This window comes from Chelonoidis abingdonii, chromosome 6 (assembly GCF_003597395.2).
Source record: "Chelonoidis abingdonii isolate Lonesome George chromosome 6, CheloAbing_2.0, whole genome shotgun sequence".
Lineage (NCBI taxonomy): Eukaryota > Metazoa > Chordata > Testudines > Testudinidae > Chelonoidis > Chelonoidis abingdonii.
In genome coordinates this window covers 17,099,176-17,122,754 of record NC_133774.1, presented here as the reverse complement: position 1 = coordinate 17,122,754, position 23,579 = coordinate 17,099,176, and positions in this window count along the sequence as shown.

The following is a 23,579-nucleotide window of genomic DNA, read 5'->3' as shown; positions in this document are numbered from 1 at the left end:
CACTGCCCCTGGGTCTGCCATGTGCTTTGACTTGTACCTTCCCTTTCTTAACAGTATGTCATTCAGCTCACCTGTAATGCAGTGCACTCTGCACTCTGTTATGCACATGGCAATACGTTCTGGGTCACTGGCAACACAAAACAATTTGCGGCTGACAAAGCAATAACGAAACAAGGAGCCTGGGTTTGCTCTGACAAGCCAGATAGACTGCTCGTTACCATACGGCACTGTACAAATGCCATGCAATTTGTTTCATGGACTGTCGCTAGAGATTTGTGAATGGGCCTTTTGCCCCACAATCCAAACCTGGAACAGAACTTAAGTTAGGGTAGGACAGCTTCGGACCTCCTCCACAAAGATTCAAATGTACATTGAGCTGCCTTAGTCTCAGAATCCTGTCTCCGCTAGCTGACTGCAAATGACAGAAATCAGAGAAAAATAAATACAGCCATTAATATTTACACTTCTTGGGAATGAGAAAGAGGAAGGAGCCCTTGAGAGAAGAGGGGCTGCATGTGCTGTACGTTGCAGATGATTTCTGTTAGTCTGGGATGGAAAGATCAAAAAATCCGTTTGGGAAGGCGGGTCCTGCATAGCTCAGACTCTGGCAATCCGTTCATTTCATGCATTTTTCATGATGTTCTTGTCTTTCACCAGCTGTCTACCACCTTTTCTCATCCTACACCAGTGCCTCAAGTATGCCTGCAAGGAAATCACTGGTATCGGCTTCTGCTGCATACCAGAAATCTCAGTTTCAAGCACAGGACACAAGATAACCGATGAAATAAGAAGCCATGCAAGTATCTGGAAAATGTGTGGCAAATACAGTCTTTCACTCTTCGCATGAGATCAATACCACACTCACACGTGCCTCAATCATGAGCAGAGCCTTTTATTTAAGGAATAAAAGGAACGCCAGCCCATCTTCATTTAGCAAAGAGCCCTAAAGACAGACAAGGCGAGGCGTGAATTTATTCCCAGCTTCCCCTCATTGTGGTGTCAATAATAGATGAAGATGCTCAATTCTATCGGCACATATCTGCACATTGCCCTGTAGTGTCTCCCACCAGGAGAGGGATTGAATACACCCACACTGCCTCATGTGACTGTGAAAACACTAGCTCACCTAACCAGGGCTTTAATAAATGGATTTGAAGGGAATGAAGGGGTTTTGTGGCAGGACGCAAAGATGAAATACAGCCTCCTTGTTAGAAAAACATGAGCTCAGTACCGCACGCTGCTTCTCCTGACCCCAGAGTGACTGTGAAACAGAGGATGCCGCAATACACTCTTCTTTCTCATAAAAGATGAGTGCACGTGGTACCTCTTTCCTAATTCCTTGCAGGATTTAGGTGACAGGTGCCATCCTGATGGATGTGTCTCACCCACTCTGCTCTCCCCAGTGATACTGGCACTAAAGTGAGAGCCAACCGTTTTTACTAGCATTCTATTAAGTAATAGGGCATTGGGAGTATGTAAAATGGAATTTAGGGGCCAAGTAGATGTGACACATACAAGTACAAGTAAAGATCCTTTGGCCTCCCTACCAACCAGGATCCTACTGCTATAACCACATAGTCAGACTATCACTGAGGGTATGGCTACACTTGGAATTTCAAAGTGCTGCTGCAGCAGCACTGTGGGAGCGCTGCCGCAGCAGCACTTTGAAGTGTGAGTGTGGTCAGAGCGACAGCGCTGGGAGAGAGATCTCCCAGTGCTGCACGTAAACCACATCCTCTATTGGTGTATCGTACAGCGCTGGGAGCCGCGCTCCCAGTGCTGCCGCCCTGATTACACTGATGCTTTACAGCACTGCATCTTGCAGCGCTCAGGGGGGTGTTTTTTCACACCCCTGAGCGCGAAATTTGCAGCGCTGTAAAGTGTGAGTGTAGCCAAACCCTAAGTCTGACCTGCACTGGCAGGCAAGCGTACACTGCATGGAACACAGGCCTCTCCATCCAGCTCCCTGGCTCCTGTGATCTTCACAATCTCCCTCTGCCATCATGCCTTCACCACCCCCAGGACCACCGAGCATTGCCCCCTACCTGAAGTTGACTTCCTCACAAAACAGAGAGAATAGCTGTTGTATCACCTCCCTGCAGCAGCTTTGGCACAGGCCTGGTACCCCCAGGTTATGGCTACACTTGCAGCTGTACAGCGCTGGGAGTTAGATCTGTCTTCGTACAGCTGTGTAGGGAAAGCGCTGCAGCGTGGCCACACTGACAGCTACCAGCGCACTGTCATGGCCACATTTGCAGCGGTGTTGGGAGTGGTGCATTACGGGCAGCTATCCCAGCATTTAAGTGGCTGCAACGTGCTTTTCAAAAGAGCGGGGTGGGGTGGAGTGTGACAGGGAACGTGGGGAAGACATAGGGAGAGGATTTTTGGAGCTGACACTGTGTCAGCTCCTTGCCTTGCAAGTTCTGACCCCCCCCCCCGCATTCATTAAATGCAAATAGCCTTTTTTTTTTTTTCCTCACAGACCAGATAAGCAGCTGCTCCGAAATGCACATCTTCCCCACCGCCCGCCGTGCTGCTTCTCTCCTCAAGCAAACACTAGCTGTGGACATTCCAAAGGGAGCCCCCTGCCTGCCTCTGCTCATTCACAGCAAACAGTAGCAGTGTTTGTTTTTAGATAAGCAGCTCCGGGAGCCCCAAGTTCACAACAAAACAAAGAGTGTTATCTTTATTTAAAAGCATTATGAGAAGGTTCCGGAGGTCAGTTACAGCATAGTAAGATTAATCACTGTTTACATTGGCACCCCAGCGCTGCAACAGCAGCGCTGTTCTCTTTAATCCTCTCGTCCAGGTGGAGTACAAGCAGCGCTGTAGCCAGGGAGATACCGCACTGTACGTGCCTTGCCAGTGTGGACGGGGAGTGAGTTACAGCGCTGTAAAGCCCCCACCAGCGCTGTAACTCTCAAGTGTAGCCAAGGCCCCAGTGCAGTAGTCTCTAAGGTACCACAAGTACTCCTGTTCTTTTTACGGATACAGACTAACACGGCTGCTACTCTGAAATCAATCCAGCATTGTTTCCAAAGGAAGTGTGGGTGGTGTAGCCAGAATAGCCCTACCTTCTACAATACAGCAGGGATCGGAGCATGATAGAGCAACTTCCTGGAGCTACCTCAGGCTCATAGACTTAAGGAACTGGCTAAAGAGATTTGAGCCATTAACAATGATCTTTGAGGACTCATGGAAGATGGGAGAGACCCCAGAGGACTGGTAAATGGCAGTGTTTAATTTGTGCCAGGGCCGAGACCCGGCACTTATAGGCTTGTCTGTTCATAGCTTGGCACCGCTGGGCTTGCTGTGTCAGTTATGAATATAAAAAAAATTGCTTAAGCCCTGGCATGTAATTGCTTGAACCCCAGCACCTCTTTCATTACAAATTAAGCACTGGTGAAGGACAAAGATAGTACCGATCTATAAACAGGGGAGGAAAGGGCAGCCCAGGGAATTATAGATCAGTCAGATTAACTTCGGTACCCAGAAAGATAATGGACCAAATAATCAAACAATACATTTGTAAGTACCTAAAAGATAATAAGGTGATAAGGAAGAGTCAACATGGATTTGTCAGGAACAAATCATGTCAAACCAGCCTCTGATCTTACTTTGACAAGGTAACAAGCCTTGTGGATGAGGAAAGTGGTAGATGTGGTATATCCTGACATTAGTAAAGCTGCTGATGCTGCCTCACACGACCTGCTCATAAGCAAACTAAGGAAACACAACCTAGACAATACGTTGGCTGCACTACTGGTTGGAAAACCATAATTAGAGAGTAGTTATCAGTGGTTCACAGTCAAGCTAGAAGAGCATATCAAGTGGGTTCCGGCAGGGATCTGTCCTGAGTTTGGTTCTATTCAGTATCTTCATAAATGACTTGGATAGTAGCATAGAGAGTACACTTATAAAGTCTGAAGATGATTAAGAAGCTGGGAGAGGTTGCAAGGGCTTTGGTGACAGGATTAGAATTCAAAATGATCTTGATAAACTGAAGAAATGGCCTGAAATAAATAGGATGAAATCCTACAAGGACCAATGCAAAGTACTCCACTTGGGTATAAATAATCAATTGCACAAGTACAAAATGGGAAATGACTGCCTCGGAAGGAGTACTGCAGAAAAGGATCTGAGGGTTACAGTGGATCACAAACTAGATATGAGTCAGCAATGTAACATGGTTGCAAAAATGCAAATATAATTCTGAGATGTATTAGCAGGAGTGTTGTAAGCAAGACACAAGAAATAATTCTTCCGTTCTACTATGGCCTCAGCTGGAGTACCACATCCAGTTCTGGGCTACAGGGTGCTGGGCCCAGCCCCACAGGGAGAGGAAGACACAGGAGCCGCAGTTGCAGGGTGATGTCCTCAAGGGTTCCTGTGTTGTTATTTGAGAAACAAGGTGGATGAGGTAATATCTTTTATTGGACCATTTTCTGTTAGTAATAGACGCAAGCCTTCAAACTACACAGAGTTCTCCTTCAGTTCTGGAAAAGAGACTCAGCGTGTCACAGCTAAATACAAGATCAAACAGATCATTTAGCATACGTAGTTAGCACATATTCATATATTTTCTAAACAGACATGATAGACCAAGGGTGGGAGGGGAAACAGAAAGGAAAAACTTGCCAAAGTCACACAGCAGGCCTGGCAGAGCAAGGAATAGAACCCAGGTCTCCTGACTGCCAGCAATAAAAACCTGGTGTAAAGGACTAGAGAATCAGAGCTCTAATGTCTTTTCCCAAATATATGGACCTGCCCAGAAATGGAAATATTGCCACAGCTGTGCAGTCCCAAGCAGCAACATTGCTAGTGAAATGGCATCTTCTGAAATCCCCTTTGAATGGGAAGAAAAGGATCACCCACAAGTCCTCACCCATGTTCTCCCAGTTAAGCAGCTCTTACCATTTCATCTGAGACATCACACATAGAGTTACTTGTTTTTCCTGTGAATCTACATTCATATTTTTTTTTAAATCTAAAAATATGTTATCTTCAATAACACTTTTCTACTGCAGCCACAAGATGTGTAACATCAGAAGAAGAGGTTAAAATCCTAAAGAACCAAATCACTGTGGCTTGAAAGAGTGCTCTATAGTTGATGGTTTGGGAAAAGGCCCAGAGAAGTTACCTAATGTCTACAGAAGAGCCCAGAAGTCAAAATGAAAATTAATTCCTTCCTGTCATGTTATACACAGTGGAGTCAATCCAGTCAGAGCCCAGAACAGAATTTTTAGGCCTTGGTCCTGCAAACACTTATTCACATGCTTAAGTTTAAACATGCGTAAAATTAAGCATGTTTCCTCTTGCAGGATTGGGACCCTAGCCAATCACCCTGCATTGCTCCTTTTCTATTGATAATTCTATTGATAAAAGTCTATCGATAGTGGGTTTTTTATATCCATGGCTTTTAAGTAGGAAATTCTCATATGCAGATAGCAAAACTCTCCATGCACCTGATGTTGTAAAAGGCTGAGTTCCTCCTGCAAGACTCTGAGGACCCTCAATTCCTAATAAAGTCAACAGGAGTTGTGGGTTCTCAGCACTTCACAGGATTGGGTATTTAATGAGGAAGATGAATGAACAGGGCTTGGATTTGCTCACATATGAGCATCTGCTACTTCTGGTTGGAGCTGGGTAGCTCAGGTGAACCTGGCTGTTCCTTTGGGCATGGGCTATACATTTAATCAGGTCCAATAAAATCCACTATGCTTCAAGATTAAACTGTGTTGGAGAATCATCAACATATGGCACTTGCTCTTCTCTAAATGGTAGCACTCACTCAGAGCCTCGCTACAGTAATTTACTGTATTTTTACAACAGCAGTCGGCACAGATCATTAAATGCAGAGTCCACTGCAGAGACTACGGTAGGGAACAATCGCTAGGGTCTCCTCTATTATTATTCTGTGAACCCATCTTTGCTTTGTGAGTTTAGTGACCAATCACCTTATATTCATTCAACAGCTGTGACAGGGCATGTGTCACAGAGATGGCAATTTCCTGCAGTATCTTTGGGGCATCTTATTGAAATAAGTTTCGAGCTCTTTGGAGTCCATTGTATTAAAAATGCCAAGCTTATGTATTATTGTAGAATTGTGTGTAACTGTCATTGGGGAGGAGAGGGGGGAAATGTGACCAGTGTAAACCCTGGCAAGCATTATAAGCTTCAAAGGACTACCTGAAAGAATGTGCCAGACAAGAATGAATTTACAGGACACAAAAATTAGGTGGGTTTCCTAGGAAATCTCTAGGAGGAGGTGCATCCAAATGTACCCTCTCCAGTTATGCAAGAACTCAGCCTTTTCAAGCTTCACTCTGAGGAGGGGGCTTTTGTCTGCTGCTTACCTGTTACACAAGGACAAAATCAAAGACCCAAACTGTATAAAGAAAAGAATAAATGACTGATCTATGTGCTTGTTCTGAGATAACGGTTATGAACTTGTAACCACAGAACAACCTCTTGGTGGGGTTTGAAGGACTGACTTCTGTCAGAGAACTTGTCAGAGTCCTTGTTGATCTCAGGTAAGCTTAGTGGCATGGATGTGGGTTCTTTTATTGATTTGAATTAGGGCTGTCAAGCAATTAAAATTAATTGTGATTAATTGCTCTGTTAGACAATAATAAAATACTATTTCTTTAAATATTTTTGGATGTTTTCTACATTTTCAAATATATTGATTTTGATTAGAACACAAAGTGTACAGTGCTCACTTTATTTTTGATTACAAATATCTGCACTGCAAAAATCAAAAGAAATAGTATTTTTAAATTCACCTAATACAAGTACTGAAGTGAAATCTCAATCATGAAAGTTGAACTTACAAATGTAGAATTACGTACAAAAAAAATAACTGCATCCAAAAATAAAACAATGTAAAGCTTTAGAGCCTACAAGTCCACTCAGTCCTACTTCAGCCAATCGCACAGACAAACAAGTTCGGTTACAATTTGAAGGAGATAATGCTGCATACTTCTGGTTTACAATGTCACCTGAAAGTGAGAAAAGGCATTCTCAAGGCACTGTTGTAGCTGGCGTCACAAGATATTTATGTGCCAGATGTGCTAAAGATTCATCTGTCCCTTCATGCTTCTACCACCATTCCAGAGGACATGCTTCCATGATGATGACGGATTCTGCTCGATAATGATCCGAAACAGTGCAGACCGACGTTGGTTCATTTTCATCATCTGAGTCAGATGCCGCCAGCAGAAGGTTGATTTTCTTTTTTGGTGGTTCGGGTTCTGTTGTTTCTGAATTGGAGTGTTGCTCTTTTAAGACATCTGAAAGTATTCTTACTACCTCGTCCCCCTCAGATTTTGATCAGCACTTCAGATTCTTAAACCTTGAGTTGAGAGCTGTAGCTATCTTTGAAATCTCACATTGGTACCTTTTTTGCATTTTGTCAAATCTGCAGTGAAAGTGTTCTTAAAACGAACATGCGCTCGGTCATCATCCGAGATGTCTATAACATGAAATATATGGCAAAATGTGGGTAAAACAGAACAGGAGACAAACAATTCTCCCCCCGAGGAGTTCAGTCACAACTTTAATTAATGCATTATTTTTTAATGGGCATCATCAGCATGGAAGCATGTCCTCTGGAATGGTGGCCGAAGCATGAAGGGGCATACGAATGTTTAGCATATCTGGCATGTAAAATATCTTGCAACGCCAGCTACAAAAGTGCCATGTGAATGCCTGTTCTCACTTTCAGGTGACATTGTAAATAAGAAGCAGGCAGCAGTATCTCCTGTAAATGTAAACAAACTTATTTGTCTCAGCTATTGGCTGAACATGTAGGACTGGGTGGACTTGTAGGCTCTAAAGTTTTACACTGTTTTGTGTTCGAGTGCAGTTATGTAACCAAAAAAATCTACATTTGTAAGTTACACTTTCATGATAAAGAGATTGCACTACAGTACTTGTATGAAGTGAATTGAAAAATACTATTTCTTTATCATTTATACAGAGCAAATATTTGTAATAAAAATAATATTAAGTGAGCACTGTACACTTTGTACTCTGTGTTGCAATAGAAATCAATATATTTGAAAATGTAGAAAAACATCCAAAAATATTTAATAAATTTCAGTTACTAGTCTATTGTTTAACAATGCAATTAATCACGATTAATTTTTTTAATTGCGATTAATTTTTTTAATAGCATATGTTAACTGTGATTAATCAACAGTTAATTTGAATACATTGTCTCTATAATGCTTTCACCTTAAGAATAAGTGTGCTTGCTGAGAAAGAGCAGTGAAATAACATAACAGGTGGGCAATTACGCTGTTTATGGCGTCTGAGGAGAAAGCAAAGTGCAAATGCTGGATTGTTTAGGCAGTCTGACTTGCTGGGAAATTAACAATGCCAGCAAGGAATTGTGCTGCCTTGAAAAACCCTAGTCAGGCAGTAGAGGGATGCAAATATCCCCCATTAGAGGTGACAGCTGAGGAGCTAGGAGTCTAGAATGCATGCCCTTGCTGGACTATGAAGAGGGAATAAAGTGCAGTTCCCTGAACTGTTGCAGCACAAACATTACCAAAGCGACCAGCAAGAACACTGCCTTTGAGCTAGTGAAAACAGATCTCTGTCTCTTCCCGAGAGAGTCTCACAAGTGTAGAGGAGATGCTAGGCCTCCCTGGGCTGAAATGGGAGATAGCAGCTAGCAGGACATTTTCCATTAATATCCTTTGACTCTGCCTTGGCATAGGATTTAAACATAGCGCAAAGCCCTCCCTCTCCCTCCACCCCAAGTTTCTGGGTTGGGGGGGTTTGAAGGCAATGGCTAAAGTAGATTGAAATAGGACACAGAGTTTTCACTGCAGCAGCCAATAGGAGAGGGAGCTGGGGGCGGGGGGGGGAGCATTTCCTAAGCCATGGAGCACACAGGGCATTTCCTTTGCCCCTTGATTAAAGTGAAGGGCTATTTGATAACAATGCTTTTCATCTACTAGCTTTTTTTTTTCCACTGCAGATTGTCCTTTACACTGTACCATAGTTCACATGACTGGGCATGTTTACACGTGCAGTGCTGCAGCTGTACTGATGCAGTGCCACTGAACACATCTGATAAAGATGCTCTGTGCTGATGGGAGAGAGCTTTCCCGCTGGCATAACAAAACCACCGCCATGAATGGCAGAAGGTATGTTGGCATGAGAAGCTCTCCCACTGACATAGTGATGTGCACACAAGGGCTTATGTTGGTGCAATTTATGTCGCTCACACGCCTGCAGGCACTTCCATATGAATCAAAACTAAAACCATGACCCAAGTTCAGAGGGATATTCAGGAGTCTGGATGCCTTTCCAAAACTATCTGATCCTCCTGAATCTGCAAAACAGGGATGACGTTTCTGGCATTTCCTGTTTTGAGCCCAGCTGGAGAACAGAAGTGAAACAGCCTATTTAAAATGGTCACAATCTGTCTTCTCCAGACTTGAAGATTCTGTCTGCATCTGACAAACACACTTACCCAAGCCACTTAGAGCCTCAGCAACATATTTGGTTCAAATATGTTTCTTGAAAGAGGGCAAAGGTCTGAGTGGGTATGACATTCTGTACCTCAAAGTAGCACCCTGGAACCCCCATATTCATCACTGACATATCATGATACGCTTTGTACAAAGTACACCTTGTGAAGTCTCCTGTTGGATTGTATGTACTATCATTGTATGTGAAGTTATGAAGTATTGCTGTATGCATCACTGAAATATGTTCTGAGGTTGGGAGACACCCACTGCTGACTTTTCAGTAGGGAGAAAGGAGCAACTATAACTGGCCAGACAGGCATTAATGGCACATCAAGAAGAATCCACTCTCCGAGAGGGACCTTAGGGCAGCCTAACCCCAGTGTCACAGCAAGGATCTTTCTACCAGTTGGAAGAAAGTATAAAATAGAGACAGTGAAATCATCACTTGACGTCTTCGCCCACCATCTCAACACCTGAATATTGCCTGGAAATTGGTCCCAGGCTGGAATGGCGTTCAGTCTGTGTATTGAGGAACTGTGAGCTGCCTGCAACACCTGTTAGGGTGAGAGACCACTTGATTTAAATCTTGCTTAGTCTGTTAAAGTTAGAATTTAGACTGCGTTTCTACTTTTATTTCTTAGGTAGCCAATTTTGATCTCTATGCCAGCTACTGATAATTACTGAAAATCCATCTTTCTGCAGTTAATATTTCTGTTTTATATTTGACTTCAAACAGTGTGGGTTTGTTGAAGTGCTTGCGGAATCTCACCTCAGATTACAAAGGCTGGTGCATGTCCACTTTCCTTTGAAGAAGTGGTGAACTAATTAATGAGCTTGCACTGTTCAAGCAGTGCAAGCAGTGTCTCTTACTGTTGAGCAGTGTCTCTTATCTCAACCTGTCTCCAGTGAAGGCCTTGTCTACACTAGCGAGCTTACAGTGCACAGCTGTAGTTGCTCTATGCCAACAGGAGAGAGCTCTCCTGTCGACATAATAAAACCATCTCAATGAGCGGTGGTGGCTATGTCAGCGGAGAATCTCTCCCTCCAACATAGTGCTGTGTACGCTATCACTTACGCCTGCAAAACTTATGTCACTGAGGGGGTGTTTTTTACCTCTCACCGCAAGTGACAAAAGTTTTGCCAACATAAGTGCGAGTGTAGACATGGCCTAACCCTCTAGTGTTCTGAGTTATCCACATCTTATCTCAAGGCTCTTGAGTTTGCAAAACTAAGCTGGAAGCAGGCTGATTTGTGTACATGGCCCTGAGTTCTGACCGCCAGGACTTCAATATTTGCAAGCTTGCAGTACTATGCTCTGTTTTATAAGCAGCGTGCAGAGCTGACAAGCAGTAATTAAACTATTTCTTTATTGCCCTAGCTCCTGAGGAAAATCTTTAAGAGGAGAACTAGAGATAAATCAGTAACACGTGAAGAGGAGGAGAGGATGACATAAAATACCCATAACATAAAACGAATCATTTCATGTACAGCCATAGTGCTGGAGAATCCAGACTTCATCAACTTGTGACTCCTGTACACGCTAGTCAACTTAATTTGGGCAGGTGTAAAGACAAAATAAAATCTTACTACAGTAATTGGTTTTCAAAGAAAGATGCCCCTTAGTCTGCATAGATTTGCTAATGGGTAAAATATTAATTCCACACCCTGCTCTGCATTTTGAGGTGTGAGCCACTTAAGTCTAACAACAGTGGCACCTTGGAGGGAAGATGAATATGCTGACCAAATTACAGTCCTGGCTGCTGCTGCTGCTGGAAATCTGTTATCTAAATCAGTGGCCCCCAATGCAGTGCCTGTGGTGTCATGGTGCCCGCCAGGGCATCTATGTGCACCTGCGTAATGGCCTGCAGACAAGCATCCGCCAAAATGCTGCTGAAAAGCGGCATCATCAAGAGGCATCACCGCTGAAATGCAGCTGATTTTTGGTGGCATTTTGGTGGCAACGCCTCTTGACATTGCTGCTTCTCATTGACATTTCAGCAGATGCTTGTCCGCCGGCCACGGCCCTTGGTGGCTCGTCGTCTGGTGCCCGCCACCCAGAAAAGGTTGGGGACCACTGATCTAAATCATCTTGCTCCACTGTAGATTAATTCTTGAACAGACGGCGGCTTGGTACAGCAAAGTCAATATCCATCTCTATTAGGGCAGGGCTAAAACACAACAACACTACTTATCATTAAGGTTAAGATTTTGTCAGTTATTTTTAGTAAAAAGTCATAGACAGGTCGAAGTCAATAACCAAAAGTTCACGGAAGCCCGTGACATGTCTGATTTTTACTAAAAATAATGGGGAGGGAATGCTGATGGGGGATAACTAAAGCCCCAGGGCTGTAGCGGAAAATGTCAGGGAGGTCTTTGACAGTCACGGAATCGATGACATAATCTTATCCTTACTTATCATAAAAAGAGAGAGTTTTAGTTTCTGTTCCCTCCAGCATCTAATAAAACACAGCAGCATGCACTGCAAGAGTTTTTTGTACTAAAATTCTGCGCTTGAGCTTAAAAAGTGGTGTTGCCTAAGAGGTAGCCAGGTAGAGCAGATTTAGGAAATGCAGCCTTTCTGCCAGCTGTTGTTGGCAGCAAGAAAGGCTAGGTTCAATATCGAGGGATTCCTCTTAAAATTACAAGACAAAACCAGCTAGAGACTCCACCCAGAAACCTGGGAAAACAAAATACCTCCCCAGGGCATTAGGCAATACTTCCCCACTTGTAAACACAAAGAAAACTTTTATTAAGGGGAGAGGGAACAGCACTAACTTGTGGAAATGCAGTAATGACTCAAATGTGTGCAAACAATAAGTAAAACAGTGACCGCGTACCAGGGGCACCGGAATGGGGGGACTAGGGGCCATGATCCCATCACTTTTTACCAACTGTAAGGATAAGCGGTGCGGGGAAAGGGGCAGAGAGGAGCGAGCAGGGTCTTGGAGGAAGAGGCAGCAGGAAGAGGCAGCACATGAACAGGGCCTCCAGGGAAGAGGCAGTGTGGGGGTGGGGCTCTGGGGGAATGGGCGGTGCGAGGGAGGAGGCTCAGGGAGAAGGCGTGGTGGCAGGGTGGGGTTGAGGAGGGAAGGGGCAGGGTGGGGAGGAGTCTCAGGGGGTGGGGCCACAGTTTGGGCACCCGTGGTCCCCCCACTTTTAGGGAGCTTCCCTCACTCCTGCTCCTTACTATCTTGAGGAGTAGTCCCTTGCCTCAGTTTCCCCGTGTTGTGGTGTGAAAGTCTAATACACAAATATCCCTTCAACATGCCACTTCCCCCTTCCTTTCACTGCACCCAGTTCACGGTGCTCCCTGGCTACTCAGAAGAGATGCCTTGTTCCTAGTCTCTCGTTTCACCTGTGACGCTTTCCTGCCTCTGACAATGACAATAAGGGAACGTGGGTCCCACTCACCCACCCCCCAATATTTCCCACTGCTGCTCCAGCTATTCCAGCCAATTGGAGAAGTAAAACAGAAGCACTGGCACTATAGTGCTTGAGCTATGACTGCAGACATGCCAAGTCTCCTGAATTATTCACAAGAGATAGGATTTCTAACTAAAATGAAGCCTGACTCATGATAGAACTCTCAGCCACTGGAGAGTTCTAGCCCCAGATCATGAACCAGGATTAATTTTACTTAGAAATCACTGTGGCGTGCAGGGCTTCTGCTGCCAGACCACCCGCAGGGCTCCCAGTGGCAGCCCACCCTGGGACTGACAGCAGGAGCCTCTCCTTATGGTGGCCAGGACTTCTACTGTCAGCCCCAGCCCCGGGGCTCCTGCTGTCTGCCACGGGCGGCCAGGCCTTCCCTGCCAGCCTACGAAGTGGGAGAGGGCACCCCACTGCAGCCCCACTAGTCTGGGGAAGGTGAAGAACCCTAAGAGGAGCAGAGGTCAGGCTGGAAGGATTGAACTATGGCCTGCGGGGTTCAGAGGGGCTGAAATGAGTAGGGTGAGGGCTGATGGGATGAGGGGACTATACTAATGGTGGGTTCTGAGCAGGTAGGGTGAGTGCTGGGATGATGGTGGGGGTCAATGGGGTAGGGTAGCTAAACTGATGGGATGTGGTGATGATGATGGGGGCTGGGGAATTGAACTGAGGTGGGGCTGAGTTGAGGGAGGTTGAGTGGGGACAGAACTGATGGGGGCTGCAGGAAAGGCTTAACTGTAGGGCAGGAGATAGGAGAGGGTGAGGATGGGCCAAAAATCACCTTATCTAGTTTGCACGGGAGAGTGGGCAATGCTGTGGCATGCGCACACCCCGCGGATGGGCAGAGGGAATTCAAAAATCAAGAGACTGACCTACGAAAAACACAATATAATCTTTTATTAAAATCTCATGATTTGGGGGGCCAATCTCATGATTTTTGGTCTCTTGAAGCTGGCAATACTGTGACTGTGGGAGTGATCAGTGAAATATAAGCGGGTAGTTCCTTACCTCAGAGAGCAGGGAGGTTACTGCTGAAACGCGCAGCCTACAGGACACACACCAGCAGAAGTGAGTTGCAGACCGATGACCATCCTGTGTCCCTGCTTGCGTGGGGAATATCTCCAAAGGCTATGTGGCTGCACTTCACAGACAGACACACCCACGCTGTCTTCCTCTCCCCACACCAGCAAGCAGGAGGAAGGCTGCTTCCGGCCAGGCCAGACCCCCTAGCTGCCTGGCATGGCCAATACCCAGCAAGTCCATAAGCAGGGGGCATGGGCAGCAGATATAATAGGCCAGGAAAGACGTTGGCTTCCCTGGGTGCAGCTGCTGCTGCAGGATGCTGAGCTGGATCTGCTCTGGCCATGGGCCTGCAGGCATGGCCAGGGCAGCTCGGGCCAGGGCTCAGGTCGGTCAGCTGGCTGGGGCTGGCTCAAGGCTTCTCTGGTAGCAAGACTGGGGAGGGGGCTCAGGACTTTGGTTGCAGGGGGTTGGGCCTCATGATGAAGGGGCGGGGCTAGTCTCCCCAAAGGATGGGGGGGCTCCACCTGTCGCCCATGGCAGGGGGGTGCAATGCATGGATCCTTTTATGTTCCAGATGATCTGGCTTCTGCAGGCTTGGGCTGGCACCACCTGCCCCCTGCTGCATGGGCTTGGTAAGGAAGAGGAAGCTGGCCTAGGACGTCTGGCCTAGACTAGTCTAATGCAGCAGCCTGCAAAAGAAGGTTGGCCTGGGCCCCTGTCAGCCCCTTCCTCCCCTGCATTGCTGAATACAAGTAGCAAAATTTTTGTAAAAAAAAAAAAAAGGCAAGCAAATAATCAATAACAATTTCAGATCTTTTCAGCAAAAAGTGCATAAAAAAAAAACAAGTACTCTGAAAATTGCCAGGACTTACCCTCAACTTCAGAAATAGGCTTACTTTTGGAAAAATCAGTAAGAGTGCTGTACCAGCATAACTGCCAAACTCTAGACCTTAGATAATGACAAAGAAGTTTGTATCATAGAAGTGGCACATTCAGTAGCAGATTCTTCATCACATGAAGAAGAGATGGAAGGATATGATTGGGTGATATGGTATCATGAATGGAAACTGGAAGAGAACCCACTTGATAATAAAGTAAGCCCAGGGCGTAAGAGTCCACCAGGCCAAATTGTATCAAATGGCCCAAAACAACCATAGGTAAGATTTTATCCTTAAACAAAATACAAGAGTGAGTGGAAAAGTTTGAAAAGAGAGTGGTTTGATTTATATCCATGGGTTAAATATTGCAAAATGAAAGCTATGGCAAAGAATTCATGATTCTGACCGCATGAAAATAGTCAGAATCACAAGAACTGTCATGTGTTATAAGCTTTAGTGAAAGATATTCAGTCAAAAGGCAATAGTCTTTCAGTTCAGTCGCAAATTACTGATGCATATTTTGCTTTAGTGCATGTGAACCTCATGAATACCGAAGTGGTGGCCCATGTCCTGCAACTCACTGTATCTGGGGGTTTGCTCAAAGAGGAAAAGAAAAGAGTGAAAGCAGCAACAAGGGGAACTTCTGGGAGCTCCTGACTCTAATAGCAAAATACAACGAGGTACGAAATACAATTGAAAGTGGACCACACAATGCAAAATACACCCATTTGTCAATACAAAATAAAATCATTCACATGATGTCAGAAATGGTACTTGAATGCATAAGCCAAGATGTGAAAGAGGCGAATATTTTCTCAATAATGGTTGATGAAACTAAAGACATTAGCAAAGTAGAACAAGTGTCAGTTATATGAGACATTATTAGCATGAAATTAGTATATGAAAGATTTCTTGGTTTCCATCCTGCCGAGTTACTTAACGCAAAGTCTCCCTTTAAGTACATGAAGAACACAGTGTCACGGTGTGGTATGGATATACAGAACTGTATTGCCCAGACAACGATGGTGCCAGCATTATGAATGGAATGTTAATGGTGTTCAAGCACTCTTATGGGAAGAAGTATCTCAAGCATTGTACGATTGCTGTTTCAACCACAGGCTCAATTTAGTTATTACTGATGTATGCAAAGGAAAAAAAACATGCACTGAATTTTTTCACTATCCTAGAGAAACTGTACAGTTTTCTCTCTGGATCAGCTGTACATGCTAAAACTACAACTCAGAAATAAAGTCTTGGAATTGAAGAAGCTCTGTGACTCTTGCTAGGCATGCCACGTTTCTGCTTGTAATGCTGTGAAACAGACAATTTCATCCATTCTTGTAACACTTTTTATACTATCTCAAGATATGCCAAGTGGTGACAGGGCAGTGGGTGCATGAGGTCTTAGTTCAGTATTAGACTGATTTTATTGTCCTCCTTTGCATGTTCACAAAAATTCAACTTGTTCAAGTTGTATCTGATTACTTGCAAGTAGTTGGGTATGACTTGTCTCAGTCAGGCTTATCTGTAGACACTAATCAGCAAATTTCTGAACATGAGAGATTCAGAAGAGGTGTTTGATGAAATAGGAAGTGAAGCCATTACCATAGCTTCAGAAAATGATTTGAGATTGCATGAAGTTTGGGGAGTTCACAGTTGTGTACAAAATTTGCCTAAAAAACTTCAGAAAACATGACTGAAGAAGTGTCAAGTGAAGAACATCCCCTTTTAGACAAAGGAAACTTCAGGAAACATGCCTTTTTGCTAATGCTTAAATCAGATAACTAAAGAACTTCAAAGATTTTCTGAAAATAAATCTATTTTTATTAGTCTCAACTGCCCCAACCCAAAATATGGGAACTTTCTTGACTTTCAGATACAACTTTAAGAAGTTGAATTAAAACCACTCACAGAACACTATGGATGCAATATAAACAGTATGGAGATTGAGATAAAACTCTTGCCAAAAGTAATTGAACACTACGAAGAACAGAAGAAATCCAAGACTGACAGTTTGCTGCAGCTGCTATTTTTTTGGATAAATACATACTTGCCTTCTATAAATTGCATACATTATGTGCGATTGGTGTGAGTGTTCCTCTGTCAAGTGCTGCATGTAAAAGAACATTCATATGCCTTCCGCAGGTGAAAGAGCACCCAAGGAACTGCGTGACAAGTGACTGGTTAAGGGAATTGGCTGTCATTGTGGGAGGCAAAACAGAGGCAAAGCGACTTGCCCTATTTGACACAAAAGTTGTTTAAGTCTCTTGATCTGAAGAGAGTTGTCAACAGATAATTTGCAGCTGCTCACAACAACAGGCATAGCCAGCTTCAGTAAGGTCTTCATCACCCTTTCATTTCCCTGAACTAATTATTCTAGTATTGCCCCTGCTCTCACTGTGCCACCACCTTCAGATGTGGTGCCACCTCTTGCTGCGGCTACCCACAATGCCTCTGATCATGCTGTTGCCTCTTTGGCATCTCTCATCTCACCACTCCAGTCACATAGACCCAAGACTGCCTGGCCCAGCATAGCTCAAGTCATACCTCTAGGACTACTGGGTAGGAGGTACCGTGTTGCTGTGTCATTCACAGCTGAGCCTGTCTGGTCCGGTCATGCAGTTTCATGGCCATCTAGCCCTGCTCTTTGGAATTACAACTCTAATTCACTGCTGCCACCTCCTCGGCTTGGTGTCTCACCACAACACCATCTTCACCCTAGGTCTAAGAAGGCTCTTCCCCACACCAGCTATTAGTGACTTCTACTGCAGCAATGACTGGGGAGAGAGAAAAGTCTCTCAGCTGAGTCTATTCCACTCTGTCTTTAAGCTTTAGGGGAAGGAGCATTATGGTCGCTATGTATATTATAAACCTCATCCAAGAAAGAGCACTTTTGTGCCGGGTATTGTACACCCACATATTGAGACAATCTCTGTCCCAAAGAGCTGACAATGTAAATAGGGAAGACAGACACAGGTGGGAGGCAAAACAGAGGCAAAGCGACTTGCCCTAGTTCAGAGAGCAAGTCAATGGCTCAACTAAGTCCCAGTCTATTGCTGTTCCCCATTATGCCAGGCACCACCGCTGCAAGACGGCATTGTGATATGGATATTTGTACATTAGACTGAGACAAAAGCACTTTCACTTGTGACTTAAACCAGTGCTCTGCTGGTGGCAGTTTGTTGCATTAAGTCAACTTGCAACCAACAAGCCTAACCTCTGAATTTCTAAACAAACATCAGTGTGTTGCTGAAGAAATGCCAAAGTCCCAGAGCTTCCCTGCTGACCGTGGTTTTCAGAATCAGGCTGCTGCAACTAAAAATGCGTCCTGCACATTGAAGGAGAGACTTTTAAGTACCCGCGCTCTGGCCTTTTGGGCCTTCTATGGCTGTGTCTGAGTTTGGAAAACATGAATAAGTTATGACTCACCAGCTAAGAAGTTCTTTTGTCAGAAGCCCCTTTGTGCTACACAGTCACAATCTGCATTGTCACTGGAGTGGTAGCATCAAACCAGCAATCCCAATTCCCCTTTAGGACTATGAGTGCTTTGTCGGTACATGTAACAGCTTCTCTCTTTCAAAACCAGACTGCTTTTATTTCAGGTTAACGCAAAGGTTAGTCGGATGATATTAATGCTTAAAAATAGATCGAATGGGAGAAGGGAGACTTCCTAATTAGTTCAGCTTTTGTTAGTGACATTTCCTTTTCCCCTCACACCTAAATGAATTCAGTGTTTGTCAATGTATGGAATAAAAAGCCCTGGCCTCAACCAGACTTAAAGAGCCTGATCCTGCAGCCCTTAATCTCATGTGGATTCTCGCTGCTGTAAAGCCTGTGGGCCAGATCTTCAAATGGTGTAAACTGCAGGTCGCGCCTTTGAAATTAGTATGGCACTAGGATAAGATCTGTGCTGTGCCTCTGAGAACTCGCAGCCCAAGGGGGAGGGAGGGCAGCCTTAGGTGCCTTTATACCACCTTTGTGCCCTCCCAATCCTGTGCTGCTCTGTGGGGTGGAGAAGCCCTGGCATGATTTAGACAGACCTGAGAGGCCTATATATATCACAACAGCCTGCCTGGGCTGTCTTGGGCTGCAGCATGGTCCCAAATCTACAGTGCTGCCTGCTACAGCCCTGCCCATGACACACCCACCCTTGCACATCCCCTACAACAGGGCTTGCAAGGGGCTCCTTGGAAGCCAGCTTTATGGGTATCTTCAAACAGTGCCTGTACCAGTTGCTTCCTCAGCCAGAACTGTGATTTGCAGGGCCTCTTTCTGCTGCTCTGACCCCATTACCTGATGTAAAGGGGCTGGAGCAAGTGGGAAGGGAGGGGCAGGGAATTTCATCACTAACTCCTGTAATAATGACAGTTCAGTGACCATAACATCACTTGATTGGGATGGGTGGTCAATACCTCTATTGTTCAAAATAAGTGATCTGTCCACAATATCTACTGAGGTATTTACCACCATAGCATCCCATCTGAACACCTCCCAAGTGTTAAAAAAGAAGGAACAAAAGTTCAAAACAATCTGCTTGTCTTTCTTCCCCTGCTGGTAGAATTAAAATGAACAGTTGATAGATTTTAAAAAGTTTTTGAATTTCACCTGTAACACAGTAAATTTTTTTGGCTCCCAAGAACAGCGTTATGTTGAGGTAGAGGTGTGTGTAAAGCAGTGGTTCTCCACCTTTCCAGATTCCTGTACCTCTTTCAGAGTCTGATTTGTCTTGCATAACCCCAAGTTTCACCTCACTTAGAAACTACTTCTTGACAAAATCAAACCTAAAAATACAAAAATGTCACAGCACACTATTGCTGAAAAATTGCTGACTTTCTAATTTGTCTGTATGAAAATTTAGTTGGTACTGACTTCGCTAGTGCTTTTTATGTAGACTGTTGTAAAACTAGGCCAATATCTAGATGAGTTGATGTACTCTCTGGAAGACCTCTGCTTACCACCAAGGGTACATGTACCCCTGGTTGAGAACCACTGATGTAAAGAAACTCTCAAAGATAAAGCCACTGGCAAGAAAAGGATGAAGCACACACAAATCTGATCAGCGATGCTACCCTCCCTCACTTGGTCACCTCTCGCTCCTCCCCCTCCCCACCTCATTGCTTTTGAGTCGTATTTACAAAATAGCCCCTAAAAATTGCCTTCACAAATCATCACAGAAATAAAGGGGCAGTTGTCCTCTCCAAACATTTTAACTCTTCTTTTTGACCCAAACCAACCTAAATCTTCTCTTGAGAGGAAATCAGAACCTCTATGCATCAGAAAGCCAGAGATCGCCACTTTAGAAACAAACAAAACCCTCACAACTAGAGATGGATGACAGGGGGAGGGCAATGTGCAGAAATAGATGCAGCTTCTGCTGCCTTTATTGTACTTCTCCTAGGAACAAACTTGTGCTTTCACTTCCCTGGCTGTCCAGCCTGCAAGTACTGCATTCATTTTACTTTGAAGTATTCTGAAAAGTGGTTCTCTGGATATGTCATATTTGTATTCTCTCAATGACTCCAGATCAAATTGGCTCAGTTTATAAGCCAAAAGATGATTTTATTTTTTCTAACTTGCAGGGCTCCAAATTCCACCTAGGATCTCAAAAATCTAGAGTTCTTTCTGCATTTTACCCCATCACTGCTAGCAAAGATCCTGCAATCCAGATTTTAGCTGGCATGTTTTGTTGATGATGCACAAGGCGGAGTTGAATCCAGTGTTCTCTTCAGTCCTTCCAGTTAAGGGTAGGGGCCTTGGCAGAGACAAATGTACTCTGGAGGTGAATGCCTGGCTGCAAAGATGGTGTCGCCAGCAAAGTTTTGGCTTCCTTGACCACAAGGATGCTGTTCCAGGAAGAAGGGCTGCTAAACAGAAATGGGGTCCACCTATCTTGAGGGGAGGGATATCTCAGTGGTTTGAGCATTGGCCTGCTAAACCCAGGGTTGTGAGTTCAATCCTTGAGGGGGCCATTTAGAGATCAGAGCAAAAATCTGTGTGCGGATTGGCCCTGCTTTGAGCAGGGGTTTGGACTAGATGACCTCCTGAGGTCCCTTCCAACTCTGATATTCTATCAAGGAAGGGGAAGAGCCTATCTGGCTGCAGACTGGCTAACCTAGTGAGGAGGGCTTTAAACTAGGTTCAGTCAGGTCAGGAGACCAAAGCTCACAGGTAAGTCAAAAACATGGAGACCTGGGAAAAGGATCAGAATCTAGGGGGAGCATGGGCTGTTATAGCAGGGATAAAGGAGAGAGAAGACAGAAGGGGGAAATCAAATCAGTATCTTAGAGGGGGAATAAGCAGGAAGAACTCAAAATACTAGTAAATAAACACAACTATGACATAGTTGGCATCACAAAGACTTGGCAGGATAATACACATGACTGGAATATTGGTATAGAAGGACACAGCTAGCTCAGGAAGGACAGGCAGGGAAAAAAGGGAGGAGGTGTTGCCTTATATATTAAAAATGTATATACTTGGACGGAGGTTGAGATAGAAATAAGAGACAGACTTGTTGAAAGTCTCTGGGTAAGGATAAAAGAGGTAAAAAACAAAGGTGATGTCATGATAGGGGTCTACTACAGATCACCAAACCAAGAAGAAGAGATGGATGAGACTTTTTTTTAAACAACTAACAAAATCATCCAAAGCACAGGACTGGGTGGTGATGGGGGACTTCAACTACCCAGACATCTGTTGGGAAAATAACACAGCAGGGCACAGATTATCCAACAAGTTCTTCAAATGTAGTGGAGACAATTTTTTATTTCAGAAGGTGGGACATGGCAGAGGTGCTTAACAACGTCTTTGTTTCAGTTTTCACCAAGAAGGTTGATAGCGATTGGACATCTAACATAGCGTATGCCAGTGAAAATGAGGTAGGATCAGAGTCTAAAATAGGGAAAGAACAAGTCAAAAATTACTTAGACAAGTTAGATGCCTTTAAATCATCAGGGCCTAATGAAATGCATTGGAGAATACTCAAGGAGCTGACAGAGGAGATCTGAGACATTTGCAACTATGTTTTAAAAGTCATGAAACACGAGAGACATTCCAGAATACTGGAAAGGGGCAAATATATTGTCAATCTATAAAAAAGGAAATAAGGACAACCTGGGTAATTACAGACCAGTCATCTTAACTTCTGTACCCGGGAAAATAATTGAGCAAATAATTAAGCAATCAATTTGCAAACACCTAGAGGATAATAAGGTGATAAATTACAGTCAGCATGGATTTGTTAAGAACAAATCATGTCAAACCAACCGGATAGCTTTCTTTGACGGGGTAACAAGCCTTGTGGGTGGGGGGAAGCAGTAGATGTGGTATATCTTGATTTTAGTAAGGCTTTTGATACTGTCTTGCATGACCTTCTCATAAACAAACTAGGGAAATACGACCTAGATCAGGAGTGGGCAAACAATGGCCCGAGGGCTGGATCCTGCCCCTCAGGGCTTTGGATCTGGCCTGCAGGACTGCCTCCCATGGCGCCGCAGACCCTGGGCCCTTGCCTCCAGGTACCTCCCCCTACAGCTCCCATTGGCCAGGAACTGGGAACCGAGGCCAATGGGAGCTTCAGAGGAGGCACCTGGAGGCGTGGCAAGGGCAGTGCATGCAGAACTCTCTGTCCTCCCATCACCCAGGGGCAACAGCACTTCCTGGAGCAGTGTGGGGCCGGGGACAGGGCAGGTGTGCAGGGAGGCTGCCCTGGACCTAGTGCGCACTGCTGCCATCCTAGAGCCTGAATTTCTCCTGCACCCTGCCCTAAGCCCCCTGCCTGCACCATGCACCCCTCCTGCACCCCAACCCTCTGCCCTGAGCCCCCTGCCACACCCCTCCTGCACCCCAACCCCCTGCCCTGAGCGCCTTGCTGCACCCATTGACCCCAACCCCCTGCCCTGAGCTCCCTGCTGCACCCCTTCTGCACCCCAACACCCTGCCCTGAGCTCCCTCCCACAGTCCACACCCCTCCTGCACCCCTACCCTGAGCCCCCTCCTGCACTCCACACCCCTCCTGCACCCCAACCCCCTTCCCTGAGCCCCCTCATACACCCTACACCCCTCCTCTGCCCGAATCCCTTGCCTGAACCCCTTCCTGCACACCACACCCCCTCCCATTCTCCCTCTTGCACCCTAAGCCCTTGCCCCAGCCCTGCATACAATTTCCCCACCCAGATGTGGCCCTTAACCCAAAAAATTTGCCCACCCCTGACCTAGATGGAGCTACTACAAGGTGGATGCATAACTGGTTGGAAAATCTTTCCCGGAGAGAGTAATAATCAGTGATCCACAGTCAAGCTTGAAAGGCATAACAAGTGGGGTCCCGCAGGGGTCAGTTCTGGGTCCGGTTCTGTTCAATATCTTCATCAATGATTTAGATAATGGCATAGAGAATACACGTATAAAGTTTGCAAATGATACCAAGCTGGGAGGGGTTGCAAGTGCTTTGGAGGATAGGATTAAAATTCGAAATGATCTGAAGTAAATAGGATGAAATGCAGTAAGGACAAATTCAAAGTACTCCATTCAGGAGTACACGTACAAAATGGGAAATGACTGCCTAGGAAGGAGTACTGCGGAAAGGGATCTGGGGGTCATAGTTAAATATGATCAACAGTGTAACGCTATGGCAAAATAAGCAAACATCATTCTGGGATGTATTAGCAGGAGTGTTGTAAGCAAGACACGAGAAGAAACTCTTCCGCTCAACTCCATGCCGATTAGGCCTCAACTGGAGTATTGTGTCCAGTTCTGGGCACCACAT